This window comes from Rhinatrema bivittatum, chromosome 14, assembly GCF_901001135.1.
Source record: "Rhinatrema bivittatum chromosome 14, aRhiBiv1.1, whole genome shotgun sequence".
Taxonomy (NCBI): Eukaryota; Metazoa; Chordata; class Amphibia; order Gymnophiona; family Rhinatrematidae; genus Rhinatrema; species Rhinatrema bivittatum.
In genome coordinates, this window is record NC_042628.1 from 47,165,615 (window position 1) to 47,186,351 (window position 20,737).

Sequence of the window (20,737 nt, forward strand, 5' to 3'; positions counted from 1 at the left end):
AGTCCAGGGTGACGTTTAACCCCTGAGGTTGTACAGTGTTCAGCCGATGTATCCAGCGTTGTTCAGACTGGAGTAATAGATGGTTATGTCGCCTCCGCGCCAGGACGGACGTATAAGTTCCAAAACACAAACTTGTAATTCATCAAATGTATGTGAGAAAGCGTGGCAGTGACTTACTAATGGAGTATTAATCCGATTGTTAGCCAAACAGGAGCGATATTTGATCAATCTAGTCTTCAAAGACCGTTTAGTTTTCCCCACATATACTTTCTCACAAGGGCATTGAATGATATATATCACAGACGATAAGCAAGTCGTGGAAGCATGTAAATGAATCATTGAGTTTGTGGATGGAAAATAAAGTGAAAAGACATTCATCATAACATGACAAACCGAACAATAACCACATGCCTGTTGGGATCCATGTTCCCTGGGCAAAATTCGTGGAGTGGAGTCTGTAAAAACAAGTTGATCTTTAAAGGTTTGCACCACGGATATAGGTGCAGAGGGGCATTTGTGAAAATTCATCGTGAGATTGTAAAATATGCCAATTTTGTGAAATAATAGTTTTAACTTTTGAAGCCATCGAGGAAAAAGGTATCACAAATGTCAGAGGATAAAGACACTCTGACGTTTGTGATACTGAGCGCAGTACTCCAGGTGAGGCCTAACCAAGGACCTGTACAAGGGGATCATCACTTCCCTTTTCTTACTCGATATTCCTCTCTATGCAGCCCAGCATTCTTCTGGCTTTAGCTATCATTGTTCGGTTTGTCATGTTATGATGAATGTCTCTTCACTTTATTTTCCATCAACAAACTCAACGATTCATTTACATACTTCCACGACTTGCTTATTAGAAAACTGTGGTCTTGTCAATTTTTGATAAGTTTTGGCTCCTGAAGAAGCTTACGAGCGAAACTTCAGCTGTGCTTGAGCCCATTCACTTGCAGCTCAAGCCTTTAAAATTGCAACGTGTTCTGATATCCGTCAATTGTGGCGACTTAACGTATATTTTGGAGAACGAGCCTAATTCTTTGAATCCAATTTGAAATATGGACCGCATATAAAAGTGACTGCAAATGATTGAGAAGACTGAGAGATCTCCATATTCATAGGAGATACGCTGTCTGGCTTGCTGATGCGGTTCACTTTATATAAAAAAAAATTTTTCCTGTAATATATGAAAAAACTGAATACAATAATAAAACAAAAAATAAAAAGATAGATCTATGATCATTTAAGTGGGCAATCTTTTTTAAGTAATTATTTGGTCTTCCCTTTTCCTAGTGACTCTCCCATTAAACCATGTCTATTTATGTGGTCAATAATTTTCTTTTTATGAATACCTTTGATCATTTGCCTAGCACTTATGTCAGGCTCACCAGTTTATAGCTTCCCGGATCACCCCTAGAGCCCTATTTAAAAACTGGCATCACATTGGCCACCCTCCAGTCTTCTGGTGCTATAATTGTTTTAAATGATAGGTTGCAAATCAGCAGAGACAGGTCTGCAGTTTCATTTTTTAGTTCTTTCAGAACTTTAGGGTGAATGCCATCTGGTCCCAGTGATTTTTTATTCTTTAGTCTGTCAGTCTGAGTTATTTTGTCCTCCAGTGATTCCATCTAGTCACTTAGAGACATCACCATCAAAAAATGTTTCCAGTATTGGCAGCGGCAGCACAAGGCAACCTGTTGCCTGAGACAAGGGATGAGATGACACCTCCCCATCCCATCCCTGCCCAGCCCCTGCCCCACCCCCTCACACATACACTGTCTCATAAACACACACATACATACTCTTGTACACACCCACAATCTCTCACAGACACCAACACCCTCTCAGGTTCTAAGACCCTCTCTCTCCCCCCACCCACAAGCTCTTACTTCCCCAGATTCTCTCATACACACATACGCTCTCACTGGCTCCCTCATACACACCCACATAAGCTCTCATTCATTCTCACACTGCTCCTCCCCAACCTCCAGGCATGCACACATTCATTGTTGCACATACACACACACACCCAGGCAGGCACCCACCCATTCTCACACAGACTGACCCCAGGAAGGCACCCATTCATTCACCCACCCACACCCAAGCAGTTACACATCCACATCCACACACAGGCTCTCAGCCCCCACCCCCCCACCGACACACACAAGGTCTCCTATACCCACACAGCCTCTCACCCCGCTCCAACACACACACAAGCAGTTACCCATCTACCCAGGCAGGCAGTCACCCACCCACACAGGCAGTCACCCACACATGCCCATAAGGCCTAGACCTTTTTTTCAGCCACCACATCCTCCTCCTCTCTTAGGTCACTAGTTTCACACAGCAGGAGATGACGCGTCACGTTTCTCCCGAAGGCAGCAGGAGATGACATCGGGAAAAACACGACTCCTGCTGCCCAGGGTTGCTACTGAGCGGATCGAGCAGGGGTTTGGTTTATCCTTGCCCGTTCCGATGTTTGACTTTGGAGGCAGGGTGAAGCGGCAGCTGTGGTACAGGTATTTTGGAGGGGCAATTTTTGCCGCGCCAAAATTCTGCTGCCTGAGGCCACCGCTTCACCCTGCCTCATGATAGAACCGCCCCGAGTATGGGAATGACCCTGATATCATCCTCAGTAAAGTCAGAGGCAAAGAATTCATTTAGTTTTCTGCTATATCCTTGTCCTCCCTGACCACCCCTTGGTCAACTAGCAACCCAACTGTCTCCCTCACAGGCTTTTTGTTTCAAGTGTACTTGAAAATGTTTTTATCTCTTATTTTTACCTCTGTGTCAAGCTTCTCTTCAAATTCTCTTAGCCTGCTTAATTACTTTTTCACATTTAACTTGCCAGTGTTTATGCTCTTCCCTGTTTTCTCATTTGGGTCTGCTTTCCTTTTTTTTTTTTAATGATGTCCTTTTGGCATTAATTGCCTCTTTCACCTCACTATTAAACCATGTCGACAATCGTTTTGGTTTTCCTTCAACATTTCTTAATGCACCGAGTCTGGACCTCAAGGATGGTAATTTTAAAGAGTGCCCATGCCTCCTACAGTGTGTATGTGGAGGGAGCGAGGTGGATGAGCTAGGGAGCTTTGATTTCAGTAAAAACGAGAAGCACAGAGGATTGCACTGTATCTGGAGGCCTTGAATGAAGAGTCCCAGGAAGGTCCATATTCAGCATCATTAGTCTGACAAAGCTCAGAATGCCTTAAAGTTATCCAGCTAAATAGTTAGCCAGCTAGAACTTAAAGCCAGATAACCTGCTGGAGGCATTCTGGGAGTGTCACAATATTCAGCTTTACCTGGCTAAGATAGTCAGCTAACTTTAGGCCTGCCTGAAAACAGGCCTTAGGTTAGCAGGATAAACTTACCTGATAGTCGGGTATATTCAGCGGCTTATCCGCACCACTGAACATCAGATATAAGTTAGCTGGATAAGTTTATTCACGACTGCATATTGGCCTCAGGGTAATTCATGAGGCCAGTTTGAGTGTGGTTACATGATGATATAGCAGCAACACGGAAAGCTGTGCTTTGGCAGCTGATATGTGACTTGTTTAGTCTAAGATGCACTAGACAGAGTTGTCACTATGATAAATGAGCTTCTGCCTCCTCACCAATCATCCCAATTAACTCCTCATTTATGTTTAATGAATGCCTAAGGCATGAATGCCTCAGCCATGCATACATCCACTGTCTTACTAGAGGCATTCTTGAAGTAGCCTCAGTATAGGCCTCTGTTTTATAGCAGCAGGAAGCAAAGCAGTGGCAATACAGTTAGAAACAGAAAGAATACAGTCATCACTGTGCATCAACCACTTTGAGTCCTAATATAACATTCTAAATAAGCCATATATCATTCCTATTTGTTGAGTGCATGGGTTTTCAGCTGTCCGCTGTGAAGCTGCCTTTGTTTTATAATCCAAATAGGATGCATAAAATAGAAACTAGTTGTTGGGAGTCCAGACCTTTCACTGGGGTTCTTTGAAAACGGTCAAGCAGATGGTATAGTGGGCCAGACTCAGTGGGTGTTGCTTTACTGGACAGGGAAACCTCTTCCCATGGAAACAGGTGTCTCCACTGGTTTCTACACCAGCAAAGAGGAAAGAAACAGACCCTCCCTGCCAGTCTCACCTTTTGTACCACCAGACATCACTGCATGACATCATCAAGGCTTAAAGGTACAAACACAATAGTCCCACACCAAAGCACGAACAAATATATACCATTGTTCTTTATGGGTAGGGCTTACACAAGGTTTAGGTAGAGGTTAAGCACGGAACAGTTTGTAACCAGCATTACAACTGGCATCCTTTAATCCGTGTTAGCTGTTCATTTTATTCTTGCTTTCTGCTTATTCTCTATTTTTCTATGCTTTTCTTGCTTTTTTCCCCCTCTTCAGCCAGAAGAATTGATTCCCTGTTAATTGGGATAACGGGCTGTCTGATGACCAAGAACTGTTGCTACATATTCTTTGTATTTGAAAGTTTTAATGTCAAAAACAAACATGACGCTACTACTATGTATTCTATGATATAAACACAGTGCTCTTATGTTGTATTTGTACTTGAATTTGGAAAAAAATTAAGAAAGAACGCAATACAGCAGGATAGTAGAGTGAGGCATCAGTACATCAGGAATAGCTCAGAACTGAGGTGCATTGGTAGAGCTGTGTGCATGTGAGGATCTCAATACTGAAATAGTAGGGGATACAGCAGGCCAGACCTAATGAATATTGTAAATATTATCCTAATCGTTTCTGCAGACAAGTTAGGGCTTTGTGCTAGAATCCTGTGTCAGACCTGTCCCTGAACGTATCCTGCTTCCCCCATCCATTCCACTCCTTCACATCACCTTCATTTTTTTAACCGTGATGTTTTGGAGTAAACAGTAGCACCGGACACCTTCCCCACACTTCGTGCCACACCAACAAGCGTGCTGCAGTCAGGAATCTGATCCTGGCAGGACTGGTGGCCAAAGCTTATGATAGAGCCTGGGGGGCAGTCATGAACACTCCTTCCCCCATCCCCTGAGCTGATGTCACCATCATCATTAATATTGTAGCACTACCGGAATCAATTATTCAGACTCCTATTAAACGCCCACGGAAAGCTTTGTATTTTTTCTTTTTTTTTGTTTTGCAGTTTCTCATTACACTTGCATTAATTAGCCAGTAAAAATGGTGCTAGCCTTTCCCGAGATTATGGAATAAGGTATTTGGGGTTATTCTATAATTAAAGTGTCTTTCTAAAGCCTTGGTAGACTGATCATTATGGTTCTATGATGCACGCGAAGCTGCTCTTTGGCTCTCAGCCAGGCCATGCTCTGTTTGATTTAATTTTTTTTTTTTTTTGTACTGAAGTTGACACTGTCCTTGGACACATTGTCAAGCAGGGACCACATCGGTATCTGATCATTGTCCTGAGTCTGGAGGGGTTTGCCAGATTTAAATGCCTTTTGCAGAGAGGACCTTAGGGAAGAAAACATAGAATATGATAGCAAATAATGAGTACAAGGCCCATCCAGTCTGCCATTTTCCCTTACTGTTGCATATCTCCTGGGTCTGATATACCAGTAGGCAGCATGGACATGTGCCAGGGGGAGTCACTTGTTTTACAGCACCACCTTGTGTGTTTGTGGGTATTGGGGAGGGAGGAGCAGAGCAACGAGGAGCCCCAAGCCCCATGGTTAGAGCAGCAGGCTGAGAACCAGGGAAGTGAGGGTTCAAATCCCACTGCTGCTCCTTGTGACCTCAGGCAAGTCACTTCTCCCTCCATTGCCTGAGGTACAACTTAGGGCCTTCTCTACTAAGATTTTTTTTCCCAGTAGGCACAGAATGGGGAAAAAGCCCTAGTAAATGAGTACCTGAATGCAAGTCACCTTGAGCAACCAATTAAGAGATGTGAGCTAAATCTAAATAAATAAGCATACATTTTCCTGAGGGTGCAAGAACGAGGTTCTCTAAGAAGAGGGGAATTAAGTTCAACACTCCTTACTCGGTCTGAGAGGGATTTCTTGTGGGAGGGAAGACTGCTTAGCAGGGATCGCTGTTTGAAAAAAAGGAATCAGCCAAAGACGCCTCTGTCTTTGTCTACTAAAGTGTAATGCAGATTCCTACTAGAGAGGGAGAGAGAGGGTGTTGAAGCCAGAGGAACAGGTGCTAGGAAAGTGCCTGTGACTGAGACTGACCTATACACAGTAACTCATGACAACTCCCCTACAACCTTGTAAATTACTAAATTGATTCCCTCTGCCTCTAACCTTTGTCCCATTCCTCTACTATAGTATGTGTTAGACCAATATGTATTATATCTTAATGTAAAATGTTACTATTATAAACCGTTCTGATCTTCACTTGGAACGAAGGTATATAAACTAACTAACTAACTAACTAAATAAATAAAGGACCTTATTTTCCTGTACTGATTATGCACTAAAGCAAGCCAGAGTGCACTCACTTTGATTTTGGTTTCTTGCAATCACTTTTATTATTATTATTATTTAGGGCTTTTTTATACCGACATTCATGATACCAATCATATCATATCGGTTTACAAGAAACAATGGTGCAAAAACATTAACATCAACATGAACAATAGGCGAAGAGAGAACAAGTGAACAAAAGTTACAATAAAACAGGGGCACATGAACTGGGAGGAGGAAGAGCCAGAGACATGGCTAACTCAGAAATAAATAATATCTAGTCTTTTCAGGTAAAGGATTTCATTTTTCAACAGCAGCAACGGTGAGGAGTGTTATTTTTACAGGACTGTTTACTGAGGAGCTCCAGGAAAAAAAACAACCTTTCTATGCGGGAAGAACCCAGGAATATGGATGTAACTCTGACCTATGACCTCCCACAGGAGCTCCGTGTACCAGAAGATATTGCGGCAGGGGCTGCATAGTTAAAACAAGAGCAGACTATAAGGAACTGCAGAGGGACTTTGCCAGACTAGAGAACCGGGCATCTAAATGGCTGATGAAATTCAGTGTGGACAAATGCAAATGGACGCACATAGGAAAACATAATCCTAATTAAGGGGACACAATGCTGGGTTCTATATTAGGAGTCACCATTCAGGAAAAGGATCTTGATGTCACTGTGGACAATACGTTGAAATTCTCAGCTCAGTGTGCAGCAGCGGTTAAAAAAGCAAATAGAATGTTAGATCATTTGGAAAGGAATGGAGAACAAAACTGAGATTATCGTAATGCCCCTATATGGATCTATGGTGTGACTGCACCTTGAGTATTGCATTCAGTTCTGATCGCCCATCTCAAAAAAGACAAAGCAGAACTAGAAAAGGTATAGAGAAGAGCAATAAAAATGCTAAATATGATGGAAAGGCTTTCTTATGAAGCAAGACTAAACAGTTAGGGCATGTCAGCTTGGAGAAGAGACAGCTGAGAAGGCTTATGATAGAAGTTTATAAAATCATGAGTCGAGGAGCAGACAAACAGCTATTTACTCTCTCAGGGAGGGGACACTCCATTAAACTATGAGGTAGATTTAAAACAAATTGAAGGAAAGATTTTTTCACACAACACATAATTATGCTGTGGAGTTTGCGGTTGGAGGATGTGCTCAAGCCATCTAGCATAGTTGAATAGGGCTGTGCAGGGGTAAAATTTGTGTTTCATACATGCATGTAAGTTGCCTCTACTTGTGTATTCCGTATTTTATAAAAAATAAAAAAAAATATGAATGGAAGCATATATGCGTGGAAAAAAGGGTTGGTCTAGGGGTGTTCCAAGATGGGGGCCAACACTTATACACGTAAGTTGCTATTTTAAAACGCATTTGCAGCTTACTCGTGTATTTTTACACCTGCAAATTATCTGAAGTGATAATAAATGTGTTTATTGTGTAGCGCTGACTAGGTGAGAGGTCTGGGCGAACTGGGGGGAGATCAGGCTGAAGAACCAGAAAGGACTCGATGACCTGGAGAAGAACTGGGCAAACTGGTAGACTAATTGATAAACTGGCTAATCCATTTACACATGCATGTTTCAAATTGGCGACTTATGCCAGTAAGTCCTACTTTACTTTTGTACGTAAAATACATGCGCATACATTTTTAAAATGGGTAGGAAAAGTATGCGCGTTCAATGTATTGATATATGTGGTTTCAATGCATTGCATGTATTTGTGCATAAACATACATCTGCATGCATATTGTGGGGTAGAGATACTCCTATTTTATAAAACGCACATATGGTTATAAAATACTTGTATATTTCTATATTTACAGTAATTTCTAACCCAACCAATTATCAGGCATCTGTTCTCAATGGCTTACAAGTTTACATACACATTAAAAGCTCCAGGGGCGCTCCAGGGGCGATCCGGGAAACTACAGACCGGTTAGCCTGACTTCAGTGCCAGGGAAAATAGTGGAAAGTGTTCTAAACATCAAAATCACAAAACATATAGAAAGACATGGTTTAATGGAACAAAGTCAGCATGGCTTTACCCAAGGCAAGTCTTTGCCTCACAAATCTGCTTCACTTTTTTGAAGGAGTTAATAAACATGTGGATAAAGGTGAACCGGTAGATGTAATATACTTGGATTTTCAGAAGGTGTTTGACAAAGTTCCTCATGAGAGGCTTCTAGGAAAAGTAAAAAGTCATGGGATAGGTGGCGATGTCCTTTTGTGGATTGCAAACTGGCTAAAAGACAGGAAACAGAGAGTAGGATTAAATGGACAATTTTCTCAGTGGAAGGGAGTGGACAGTGGAGTGCCTCAGGGATCTGTATTGGGACCCTTACTTTTCAATATATTTATAAATGATCTGGAAAGAAATACGACGAGTGAGATAATCAAATTTGCAGATGACACAAAATTGTTCAGAGTAGTTAAATCACAAGCAGATTGTGATAAATTGCAGGAAGACCTTGCGAGACTGGAAAATTGGGCATCCAAATGGCAGATGAAATTTAATGTGGATAAGTGCAAGTTGATGCATATAGGGAAAAATAACCCATGCTATAATTACACAATGTTGGGTTCCATATTAGGTGCTACAACCCAAGAAAGAGATCTAGGCGTCATAGTGGATAAAACATTGAAATCATCGGTTCAGTGTGCTGTGGCAGTCAAAAAAGCAAACAGAATGTTGGGTATTATTAGAAAGGAAATGGTGAATAAAACGGAAAATGTCATAATGCCTCTGTATCGCTCCATGGTGGGACCGCACCTTGGAATACTGTGTACAATTCTGGTCGCCGCATCTCAAAAAAGATATAATTGCGATGGAGAAGGTACAGAGAAGGGCTACCAAAATGATAAGGGGAATGGAACAGCTCCCCTATGAGGAAAGACTAAAGAGGTTAGGACTTTTCAGCTTGGAGAAGAGACGGCTGAGGGGGGATATGATAGAGATGTTTAAAATTATGAGAGGTCTAGAACGGGTAGATGTGAATCGGTTATTTACTCTTTCGGATAATAGAAAGACTAGGGGGCACTCCATGAAGTTAGCATGGGGCACATTTAAAACTAATCGGAGAAAGTTCTTTTTTACTCAACGCACAATTAAAATCTGGAATTTGTTGCCAGAGGATGTGGTTAGTGCAGTTAGTATAGCTGTGTTTAAAAAAGGATTGGATAAGTTCTTGGAGGAGAAGTCCATTACCTGCTATTAGGTTCACTTAGAGAATAGCTACTGCCATTAGCAATGGTAACATGGAATGGACTTAGCTTTTGGGTACTTGCCAGGTTCTTACGGCCTGGATTGGCCACTGTTGGAAACAGGATGCTGGGCTTGATGGACCCTTGGTCTGACCCAGTATGGCATTTTCTTATGTTCTTATGTTCTTAAAAGCAATATAAACTACAACAACTCAACCAAAACCTTCACGGAATAGATAAGCCTCCACTTACTTTCAAAAAAATCTTATAATCCTGTACATGTTGGATCTCCAACACAAAAGAAGGCCCTAGTCCTAGTTTCCTGTAATCTGATTTTAGGGACTCCAGAAGGAGAAACAATTGAGCTCCCTCAGAACACAAGGACTGGGGCGGAAGATACCAAGTCACTTGTCAAATACTCTTGCCCTTCCCATAGATTGCATTCTTTGGCTAACTGGAAGCCAATGGAAAGACTTCAATATTGGGGTAATATGATCCCTAAGCAGGGCCCAGTAAGCAAATGGGTGGCCGCATTCAGGATGAATGGCATATATCTGCTCACGGCCATATACACGTGTATATGCTGCCACACGCATTTGTTTGAAAGTTATTCTCCTTCTGTCTCCATGCTTTCTAGTAAAGGACCTTTGGGTACCCTTATATTTGTATAACACCAATGGCTTCACAAGATATCATGTATTTGAATACATTATGAGTGTTTAATAAATAAATAATGGAATAAACCTTCCAGGCTGTAGAACATTTTTTTAATTAACTTAGTTTACAAAGAGTTATTACAAAGTTTTGCGACCTAATAAACGTTGGGTATTTGTGATTCCCCTTCAAATCAAATGCCTGTTTTCCTAAGGGTGGGGATGGCAATAACAGTCATATATGGAAATGGCAGGTCACTAGCGATTAAAACTTTACTCAGAGCATCCGAATGTTTGGAATTTTCACAGGTGAAAGTCGGCAACCCTCCTGTTAATGCTCGTCTTACACTCACAGAAAGTAATTTTCAAAGAGATTTCTGTGTGTAACATAGTGCTTCACCTACAGAAATGGCCCTTCAGAAAATTGCGCAACTGATATGTGGGTGAAGTTACGCACTTAGGCACTGTATTTATACACACGCGGGGAGAGGCGTTCTGGGGGGTGGAGTCTGGGCAGGCTTGAGATAGGCGCACAGCACTTTTTGGATTTTTAAAACTACGCACAGGAATTGTTTCTGCAACACTGCGCGCACCAAATAGCAGGTGTAACTGGGTGTGAAAAAGTGAAACTATACGTGTATTTTAGCTTTGAAAATTTGTGGATAAAATGTACCTTGCAGACTTTACTCCAGCTGAAAATGGCTCCCGCATTGTGCCAAGGGCCACCGATGTAATGTGAACAGGCAACATAGCAAGGTGCATTTGGAAGCTCTTTTTCAATCAGCTCGGTGGTCCCCAAGATAACTGGGACTCTTTCTGCTACATTTTCCTGCTCTCTGATTATATCTCTTGGTATTCGATGATCTTATCTCTCTTCTAAGGTAGTACAGAATACTGACACTTCTATCAGCCATGCTGTTCTTGACTTTTTTTTTCTCCTTTACCACCATGTCTGATTTTCTAGAGTATGTTTTTTGATCAGTTGGAATGGGAATTTTATTTATTTATATTCCGCTTTTCACACTTTTTTCAACGCTTCAAAGTGGATTACATTCAGGTACTGTAGGTATTTCCCTATCCCCAGAGGGCTTACAATCTAAGTTTTTGTACCTGAGGCAATGGAGGGTAAAGTGACTTGCCCAAGGCCTCAAGGCGTGACAGCAGGACTCAAACCCTGGTCTGTAGCCCATTGCTCTAACCACTAAGCTACTCAGTGCTTGGCCTGGTGAATGACTATGGATGGACACAAGTGATGGAATCTCCTAGGTTCAGGGGCATAGGCTGCTGCAGGGATTACTTTTACTTTTGTTCAGAAGATTTCTATAGAGGTCCTTTTTTTTTTTTTTTTTTTTTTTTTTAGGAGGCATGAAATGGAGCCAGAAAATCTTACATGACAGGCTACTACTGGTGACCAGAGAGAAGGAGCATTCCTAACCAGGGGAAAGCTTGCAGCAGCCAGGAGAGGAGGATCTGAAAGAGAAGGTCAGTAGATAGATGGGACATGGAAGATTTATAATTAGTGAGGTTTGGGTGGACCCTTGGACACTGTGGCAGCTGACCATGCCCACAGGGGGAAGTCCCGTGAGGGGTCACAGGTCAGGCTCAGCTTAGGACACACAAACACAGAGATTGATCTTTTATTAGACAATGTGATGAAGCCACCAGAGGTGGCAGTGGTGAGCAGCAGAAGTAGCCCGGCTGGGCTAGTATCCCTCAGGCGCTGGAACAGCAACTCTTCCGGTTGCAGTGCTGTAGTGGAAAGAACTGAGAATAATGAGTACAGTGGAATATGCACAAAGCCCCAGTATGGAGAGTCCCAGGATAGGGAGAGCAGACCCTCGAGGAGTGAGTACCTGATCCCTGAGAGCTGAGAGGCTTGAAGGTAATGTACTCACACAGCGGTTCCACGTAGGAGATGGCACCAGGGCTGGAACGGAGGCAGGCCCTCGAGGAGCGAGTACCTGATCCCTGAGAGCTGAGAGGCTTGAAGGTAATGTACTCACACAGCGGTTCCATGTAGGAGATGGCACCAAGGCTGGAACGGAGGCAGGCCCTCGAGGAGCGAGTACCTGATCCCTGAGAGCTGAGAGGCTTGAAGGTAATGTACTCACACATCGGTTCCACATAGGAGATGGCACTAGGGCTGGAACGGAGGCAGGCCCTTGAGGAGCCAGTACCTGGTTCCAGGGAACAGCTCTGAGGTGAAGATGGTAGTACTCACTGGTGTTGAAGATAGCAAATCCTTCCAGGCAGAAGAGAAGGTAGGAGCAGGCAGCGAGTCAGGGAACATGGGCCCTCGAGGAGCGAGTACCGGTTTCCTGATAGCGACCTGAAAAGCAAGTGTGGCCCCCGAGGAGCGGGTACCCCGTTAGCGTTAAGAGTCCAATGGAAATTGGAGAGGCAGAGTAACTGAGTATGGAGAGTGAATCCCATCCGTAAGAATCCCCCTTGCTAACTCAAAGGCTAGCAAACATCGTCGGCTTTAAATATCCGGGCAGCGTGACGTCATCACAGGGGGACGTCCCTGAGGTTCGCGCCAAGTAGGAAATAAGAGTGAGGGCCGCAAGGCGCGCACGCCCTAAGGTACCAGTGGAGCATGGCGGGAGGCAGCGCCCAAGCCAGTCCGGGGACGCTGGAGAGGACGGCGGGCAGATGCCGCTGCAGCCAGGCGTCCACCCATAGCGAGAGGAGGTGCAAAGAGAAAAAGGTAGGTGGAGTGAAGCCATCGGAAAGGGACGGTTGCAACAGAAGAGACAGGTAGAAAAGGAGGCACATAGAGAAGGAAAAGAAATTCAGGAGAAGACCGACACGACAAAAGCAAAAGGGGAGACTGAGAACATATGCTGAAAAAAGGATGATTGACTTTTTGAAGATAAATATTGAATTGGGTGACTTTTGAATGTTTTAATTGGCTAAGTAGGGCAAGGGCCAAAAACACCCCTGAAGTGAAACCTCATGAGGTTGAGGTCAGGATGTTTGACCGGGCAGTCAATGACAAAGTGAATTTTCTCTTACGGGCCGATGCAATATTGGCATGCGTTAAATGGGCGCTCATGATTGAGCGCTATTACCTACGAGCTCGCTTGGACACACATTTTGCCTGCGCTAACCTCCGGTATGCATCGGGGGTTATAGACACATGTTCAAAATGTGCGTCCAATCGTGAGTTGAGCCGTGCACTGTGGCCAGCGCATGGTATTGCATCGGCCTGTCAGAGAGGGAGAGAGAATCTGGAGGGAGTCTGCCGTGTGCAAAGCAGGAGGACTTTGCATGGAAAGTGCCAGAATCAACTGACTCTCTGCAGGGCTGCCAATGCACCTGGGGAGGAGGATGAGCTCCAGATAGAGAAGATCAAGGACCAGAAAGAGATGTCTGGTGAGGAAAAGCGTGTGCGGGCGGGATTTTGCCTTTTTGGAACAGCAAACCGCTTGTGTATACAGCTTATCCACGAGGAGGTGCCGGTTGTGTTTCTTGCCACCTCAGGTCCACCATCTGTTTGACCTGTCATTATAAGAGCTCACATACCACAAAATGCTACCAAGAGACAGCTACATAACTCTGCATTGTATCTACTATAACTGAGATATGAACGTGCTCTACTCATTAGCACTACCCTCTGCACAAGAGTATCTAGCAAAGGCTTTAAAAAAAATTTCTGATGTCTTTTTTATGAGAGTGCGGGGTCATGGAGAGTGCAAAGTACAACTTTTGCTTCTCTAATTCCCTGCCCCCTTCCCCATTCTACCCTCTGCCCCATCTTCCTGAAGTCAACAGTCCATCATTGCAGCGCTGAGATATTAATGAATACAGTAATTATTTCATTCTTGGGCCAGCATAGGCTTCTAAGAATGCTTATGCCATGGGTGTACCATCTTTATTTATTCAATATGTGATGCATGTTCAAACAGATCAATATCTACTAAAAACCTACCATCTCTAAGATAAAGATAGCTTCGGCTGGAAGCAATACGAGTCAATATTGTTCCTGTCCTTCTAATCAAGGTGTCCTCAATCTACATTATCTGGGCCTTGCTGGATGGATCTCTCTCTCTCTCTCTCTTCTCGCTAGACTTGCTAGAGCTAGGAAAGGGTTAAAATCTCCTGCCCTGGACCTTCCCAATTTATAAGGTGACTGCAGCTTATTATGCAATTAATCATAGGTCTGGCAGCTGGACATATTAACTCCCTCCCCCTAATTAATAGAGGAGGGGAGTTCATCAAGACATTTACCTCCAAGGCCTTTGTCATTTAGCGCTCGCTGCTCTCCGTCATTACCATCTTATTTCGCCCTTCTCCCTGGCAGGCTAGGCCATGACAGGGGTCAGTGAGATAATTGGGAGCCGATGACTGAGCATGACCAAGCTGTCTGGGGGGGGGGGGGGCGCAGGGTAAGCTTCCCCTCTCCCCCCCCCCCCCACCTTGCTGAGGACTCCAGCATCCAGTAGTCAGGACAGAAAGCTGGTGCCTTCCCCTTCCCCCTCCCCCACTCAGATTTCTCACCACCATTGATCTTTCTTGCAATTATGCTAATTATGACGGAAAGCAGAGATATTTCCATGACATTTTCCATGCTAATCCTCCTCAGCCGCCCTCACAGGAGGGAGAAAGGAATAATCAAAGCAAAAGAGCCGAGGAGCCCTTGTATGAGCAGCACTGCCAGTCAGCGCCATTTCTTTTACCTGTCAGTGGGGATGGGCCTGGGCTGGATTCTCTTTGAGACAGGGAGTGCTCGTTACATAGCAGTGCCGGGATTTCATGAGCACGCTTTGCATCTCACCGGGCTGCTTCCTCCTGCTCCTGCCAGCTCAGTCGGAACCGGCCTCTGCTGGGCTACCCTCACAATCGGCCAGGGGGCTTTCCAGGTTTATACACCTCCCTGTCCCTCATCTAGCCCAATTACTACAGAAAAACAGGGTTCTTTATAGCAAATGCATATGTAGATACTATAAATATCAAAAGCACTCGCAAACAATGCTATTTTAAACCCCACACACCGCCAAAGTATTTCTATAGATTAGTTGAGGACCTTCATAACACCTCTCCTTTGGTTACTATGTTACATTCACCATTTAGCACTCATGGGTCATTTTTAATCATGGGTCCCAGTGTCCACGTTCTACCTGTACCTTTCCGTTTTATATATATTTTTACTTGCATTTAAAAGGTGGAAGAGTGTAACAGTTACTTCCCTTTATGATTTAAGGATGAACAGAATGCTCGACTTGATATCAGGCTTCATATGCGCTGCAGCAGGGGCCGACCTTTGGAATTCCACCATTACTAAAATGGCGATACTCGTTTCGGCGTACTTGTTTCAACGCCGCGTTCTGAGAAACACACAAATGTATGGGATACATCAGTCTCAGCTATCAACTGAAATCTTCATTTGTAGAGATTATAAACGTTGAAAGATTGGCAGAAACAATACGGGCACCTATTCAATTAGCTGTGCGGAGCATGTTTAAGCTTTATTCTTTTTTTCAGAGGATGAAAGTGCATCTGTCCACTCCCGGTTCCTTTCGCCGCCATATGGAATGTGGTCGGTGACAGTCAGCTGTTACATTGCTGACACAGATAGATGTTAATTGGTCCGGAACAGAACATCAGCTTGTAATCGATACTTCCGGTTAAGGACCTAAATAGTTGAGTGCGCAGGACCTTATATCTAAAAGAATCATGCATCTCCAGGAAATTGATTTGTTCAGAAATTTACTAAAACAATACATCCACCTATTGCATTGCTGTGCACACTTAAAAATAAAAATGCTCCCGTCCACTCCCACTGTCATCACCACCACAGTGAATGCAGTTATTTATTTATTTTATTCATTTAAAGTCTTTTATATAGTGACAGTCAGCTGTTCTATTGCTGACACAGCCAGGTGCGGATGGATCCAGAACAGTGCGTGTGGTTTTTTAGATTCGCTGTGTTGAAACAAGTACGCCGAAACAAGTATCACCATTTTAGTAACGAGAAATGCATAATTATGAAGGATGGCCCCATCTAGCCTAGCCATCGCAGTGGTAATCTGCGGCCACACAGTGCACTGCACCCTGAGCCTTGAACCCAGGTGTTACCGACGTGCGAGGACTCAGATTTCACTCCACTTTGCAAGTGTTCCTTCCAACTGTGTCACATTGTTAATGGGAGAAAAATCCGAGGGTATGCCTCTTGTTCCCTGCAGAGTGATACACTGAGGTGGAAGGGACAGAAACACCTGTGATGCTCTTTACTTCCCTGCAGTGTGATGCACTCAGAGGGCTGGCTCTAGTGTGCTGGGTGAAACTTGTTAATGGTGCCTCCCCTCCAGACATTTTCTCCCCCTTCTCCATCCTTCCATTTCTCTCTCCCCTCCTTCTCTTTCTCCCTCTAGGCCTTCTCTCCTTCATCTTACCCACTCAGGCTCAACTGTCCTGTTCCTCCTCTCTCAAGGCCAGTGCTCCCTCTGTTTTGGATCAATGTCTGTTTTAACCACTTATTGGACTCTGAGCCGGGCTGCTGCTTCCATTAGGCAAAACCAGGCAACCGTCTAGACTGCCAAAATTTGTGAAGCAGCAAAATCCAACCAGCATGAGCCCCAGAGGGGTGCTGTGCCAGAGCTAATATTGCCAAAGAAGGAAGCACTGTGCTCCATTCATTCCTGCTGGTAGGAGGGAGCACTGTGCTGGAGTCATTGCTGCTGATAGGAGAGAGCACTGTGCTGGAGTCATTCCTGCTGGTAGGAGGGAGCACTGTGCTGGAGTCATTGCTGCTGATAGGAGAGAGCACTGTGTTGGAGTCATTGCTGCCGGTAGGAGGGAGCACAGTGCTGGAGTCATTGCTGCCGGTAGGAGGGAGCACTGTGTTGGAGTCATTGCTGCCGGTAGGAGGGAGCACTGTGTTGGAGTCATTGCTACCGGTAGGGGGGAGCACAGTGCTGGAGTCATTGCTGCCGGTAGGAGGGAGCACAGTGCTGGAGTCATTGCTGCCGGTAGGAGGGAGCACTGTGTTGGAGTCATTGCTGCCGGTAGGAGGGAGCACTGTGCTGGAGTCATTGCTGCTGGTAGGAGGGAGCACTGTGCTGGAATCATTGCTGCTGGTAGGAGGGAGCACTGTGCTGGTGTCATTGCTGCTGGTAGGAGGGAGGACTGTGCTGGAATCATTGCTGCTGGTAGGAGGGAGCACTGTGCTGGAGTCATTGCTGCTGATAGGAGAGAGGACTGTGCTGGAATCATTGCTGCTGGTAGGAGGGAGCACTGTGCTGGAATCATTGCTGCTGGTAGGAGGGAGCACAGTGCTGGGGTCATTGCTGCCGATAGGAGAGAGGACTGTGTTGGAGTCATTGCTGCCGGTAGGAGGGAGCACTGTGCTGGAGTCATTGCTGCCGGTAGGAGGGAGCACAGTGCTGGAGTCATTGCTGCCGATAGGAGAGAGCACTGTGTTGGAGTCATTGCTGCCGGTAGGAGGGAGCACTGTGCTGGAGTCATTGCTGCCGGTAGGAGGGAGCACAGTGCTGGAGCTGCCAGCAATAGGTAAATTGGAGGGGCAGGGGAGGGTTCCATGATGAAAGATTCACCTAGGGTGCTAAATATTCTTGCACCAGTCCTGACTGATCATACGTTTCTGAATTGCCTCCATTTTATTTTTCCAGATTGAATCCCTCCCTCCTCCTCAAAAGCCCCCATCTCACACCATCCACTTATACCCCCAGCCAGTCTTCCAGCCGTTTCCTCCCACTCAGTCCCCGCTTAGTCTCCAAGGCCCACCCATCCCCAAGTTCCAGCTCTTCCCCTCCAATCTCTGTCCCAGAACACACTCCCAGTCTAAGAGGACTTTTTACTGAAGGTTTAATCCCATTCTGGGTCTATGGGAAAAATGCTTAGGAAATGACCCCCCCTAAGTTTGTACCTGAGGCAATGGTGGGTGAAGTGGCTTGTCCAAGGTCACAAGGAGTGACAGTGGGTGTGCAAACACACACACACATCCCAAATCAACCTTTGCAGCTAGCAGAGACCCAGCAACAGCTAGCCATGGGTCATCCACTCTCCGGCTGCTCAGAAAGCTTATGTAGATCCACTGCTGACAGCAGGATATTATAATGTGCTCCACAGTGCCTGCAAGTGGTCAGGCTCTCAGCGATTTGGAAGACACCACCCCTCCTTCATGACCTGGCCATCACTTATAACGTGGCGCTTCCTTCTGCGGTGCCGGCGCCTCTTCTGTTTCCTCTGTGCCCGTACGGTTCAGTCAGCTCATCAGCGAACCGTGCAGTCATGGTTTAAGAGGAGAGGTGCCGGTGCCGGTGGAGACAATGAATTCCTGTGTTCGTGTTGAAAATACATTTTAAAAAAAAATAAAATAAAATAAAGAGGAGCCTCCTTAACAATGCAGGGGGCGCATACTAGCCCAGTGGCGATTTCACTGTTGCTGACCTGGGAACCCTTGTGCCTTTAAGGGGGGCAGATTCTCAACAGCCAGCCTCTGCCTGCGATGCCTCTCCTGCACAAGGAAAGGTTCCAGAAAGAGTGAGGTCATCAGATGGTTACATAACATAGTAACATAGTAATGACAACAGAAAAAGACCAAAATGGTCCATCTAGTCTGCCCAGCAAGCTTCCCAAGATGGTAACTTCCGCTCCGTGCAGGTTACCCCCATGTTTCTCTTAAGGGTAGTAACTGCCGCTCCGTGCAGGTTACTCCCATGTTTCTCTTAAGGGTAGTAACTGCCGCTCCATGCAGTTTACCCCCATGTTTCTGTTAAGGGTAGTAACTGCCGCTCTGTTAGAGGGAATGTCTTTTAACTCTCGACAGATTAGTCCCATTCCTTTGGACAGGGTTTTTGGAGGGTATATAGGATGTGGGCTGGGGTTCTCTCAGAGTCACTAAGCCAGGAGAAGAAGGCAGTTGTGACCCTCTCCTGGCGATAAAGTGGAATTTAGAAGGAGTTGGGCAGGGATGCCCCAGAGGTGTCTCAGGAAGCCTGAGAAATGTGAAGAGATATCTAAAGAAATTAATCTGAGAGCTTACAGAATGAATTAAGGAAAATGTAAGGATGGCTTTCAAGACCAGTAAGTTCTCTGAGCAGGGTTGGGGGGCTGCATTCCATCTACAGAAGAGGGAGTGAGTTGCCTAGCAGCCATCCTAAAAATTGTGAGTATTAACTTGGATTTAACTGTTGTGAATGCTAAGGAAGTTGGGCCTAGTTCAAGGCTGAAGAGAGATTTACACATAGAACTGTTATTTGAAATTTTTTTTAAATCTCTTTATTTTAGGATGCAACAACACATGACCGCAAATAATACAAAACACTGTCTTCCTTGATCACAAAAAACAGAACATAATATAACATATATAGCCACTGCAAAAAACTCAATTTTAGGTGAAAACCAAAACCATGGAATTGCTTATGTCAAGACCAGATAACGTACAGATAAGTCTCTAAATACGTTGTCTCTACTCCCAGTATATCTTCAAAATATTATTGAAGACCTCCTGTTTGTTGACAAGAGACACGATCTTCTCCATAATAGCGATATCAGCTACTACCGACTTCCAATGACTGATCGAGGGAGTCTACTTCCAGTAATAAGCAATGGAGATTCTGGCAGCATGAAGTAACTCTATAACCAAAAGCTTTGCAGATTAATTCACAGCCATATCATCCCATCTTTCCAACAAACATAACAATGCATTAAATTGAAGAGACTGTCCCAATATTTCGCCAATTAGCATCTCAACCTGCTGCCAAAAGTTGCCAACAATTAGACAGTCCCACCTCATATGAAAGTGAGAAGCGGATTCGTTGCACCCCTGCCAACATAATGAACTCGAAGCATTAAATATAGAAAAGAACAAGGGAAATCGATATGTACTGAATAGCAATCAGAACATTAACTCCAGGACTTTCTTACACCAGGACAATTTAAGAGTCGAATTCCATAAATCTTTCCAATCATCCTCAACAAGTGTCAAAGACAAATCCTCTTTCCACTTCTCAATGATTGTGGGACAAGTCTCTGGATCAAATATACCATCTAACAAAAACATGTAAATTCTAGAAATCGATAGTTTCTGAAACTTGGGTTGGAGTAATAGAGATTCTAAACCAGTGCATGTACCTCCATTGTCTGGGTGCCACTCTATGGCCTGTTGCAAATGTAAAAATACATATCGAGTATGGTCTTCTATATGATATTTATTCTTAAGTTCCTGAAAACCTCGAAACTGACCTCCAACCCAAATCTGATCTAGAAATCTCAAACCCATCTTACCCCATTCCTCCAAGACTGGAGAAAAGGTGAGAAGAGATAATACCAGAACCCAATAATTTGTTAGCTGTGCACCAAATTCTGTGAGATACTACTGGGTTTGACCTCCGTATTCTAGCATGGTGAGAAGAAACGTGAGGAGCAAAGTTAAACTGAACTCTCTCAACAACAAATTTTCCAGTGACATCCAGCTTGGAGAACCAACTTGT

The 20,737-nt window shown here is 44.5% G+C and overlaps 1 long non-coding RNA gene across 1 annotated transcript in view; it reads right to left on the bottom strand.

The window, feature by feature from the left end:
- Positions 1-19,537: 19,537 nt before the first annotated feature.
- The window catches only part of LOC115076318, a 37,054-nt gene continuing 35,854 nt past the window's right edge, over positions 19,538-20,737 (bottom strand). The window contains exon 3 of the long non-coding RNA XR_003852727.1: positions 19,538-19,880. This is a non-coding gene — a long non-coding RNA (uncharacterized LOC115076318). The remainder of the gene's footprint in view (positions 19,881-20,737) is intronic.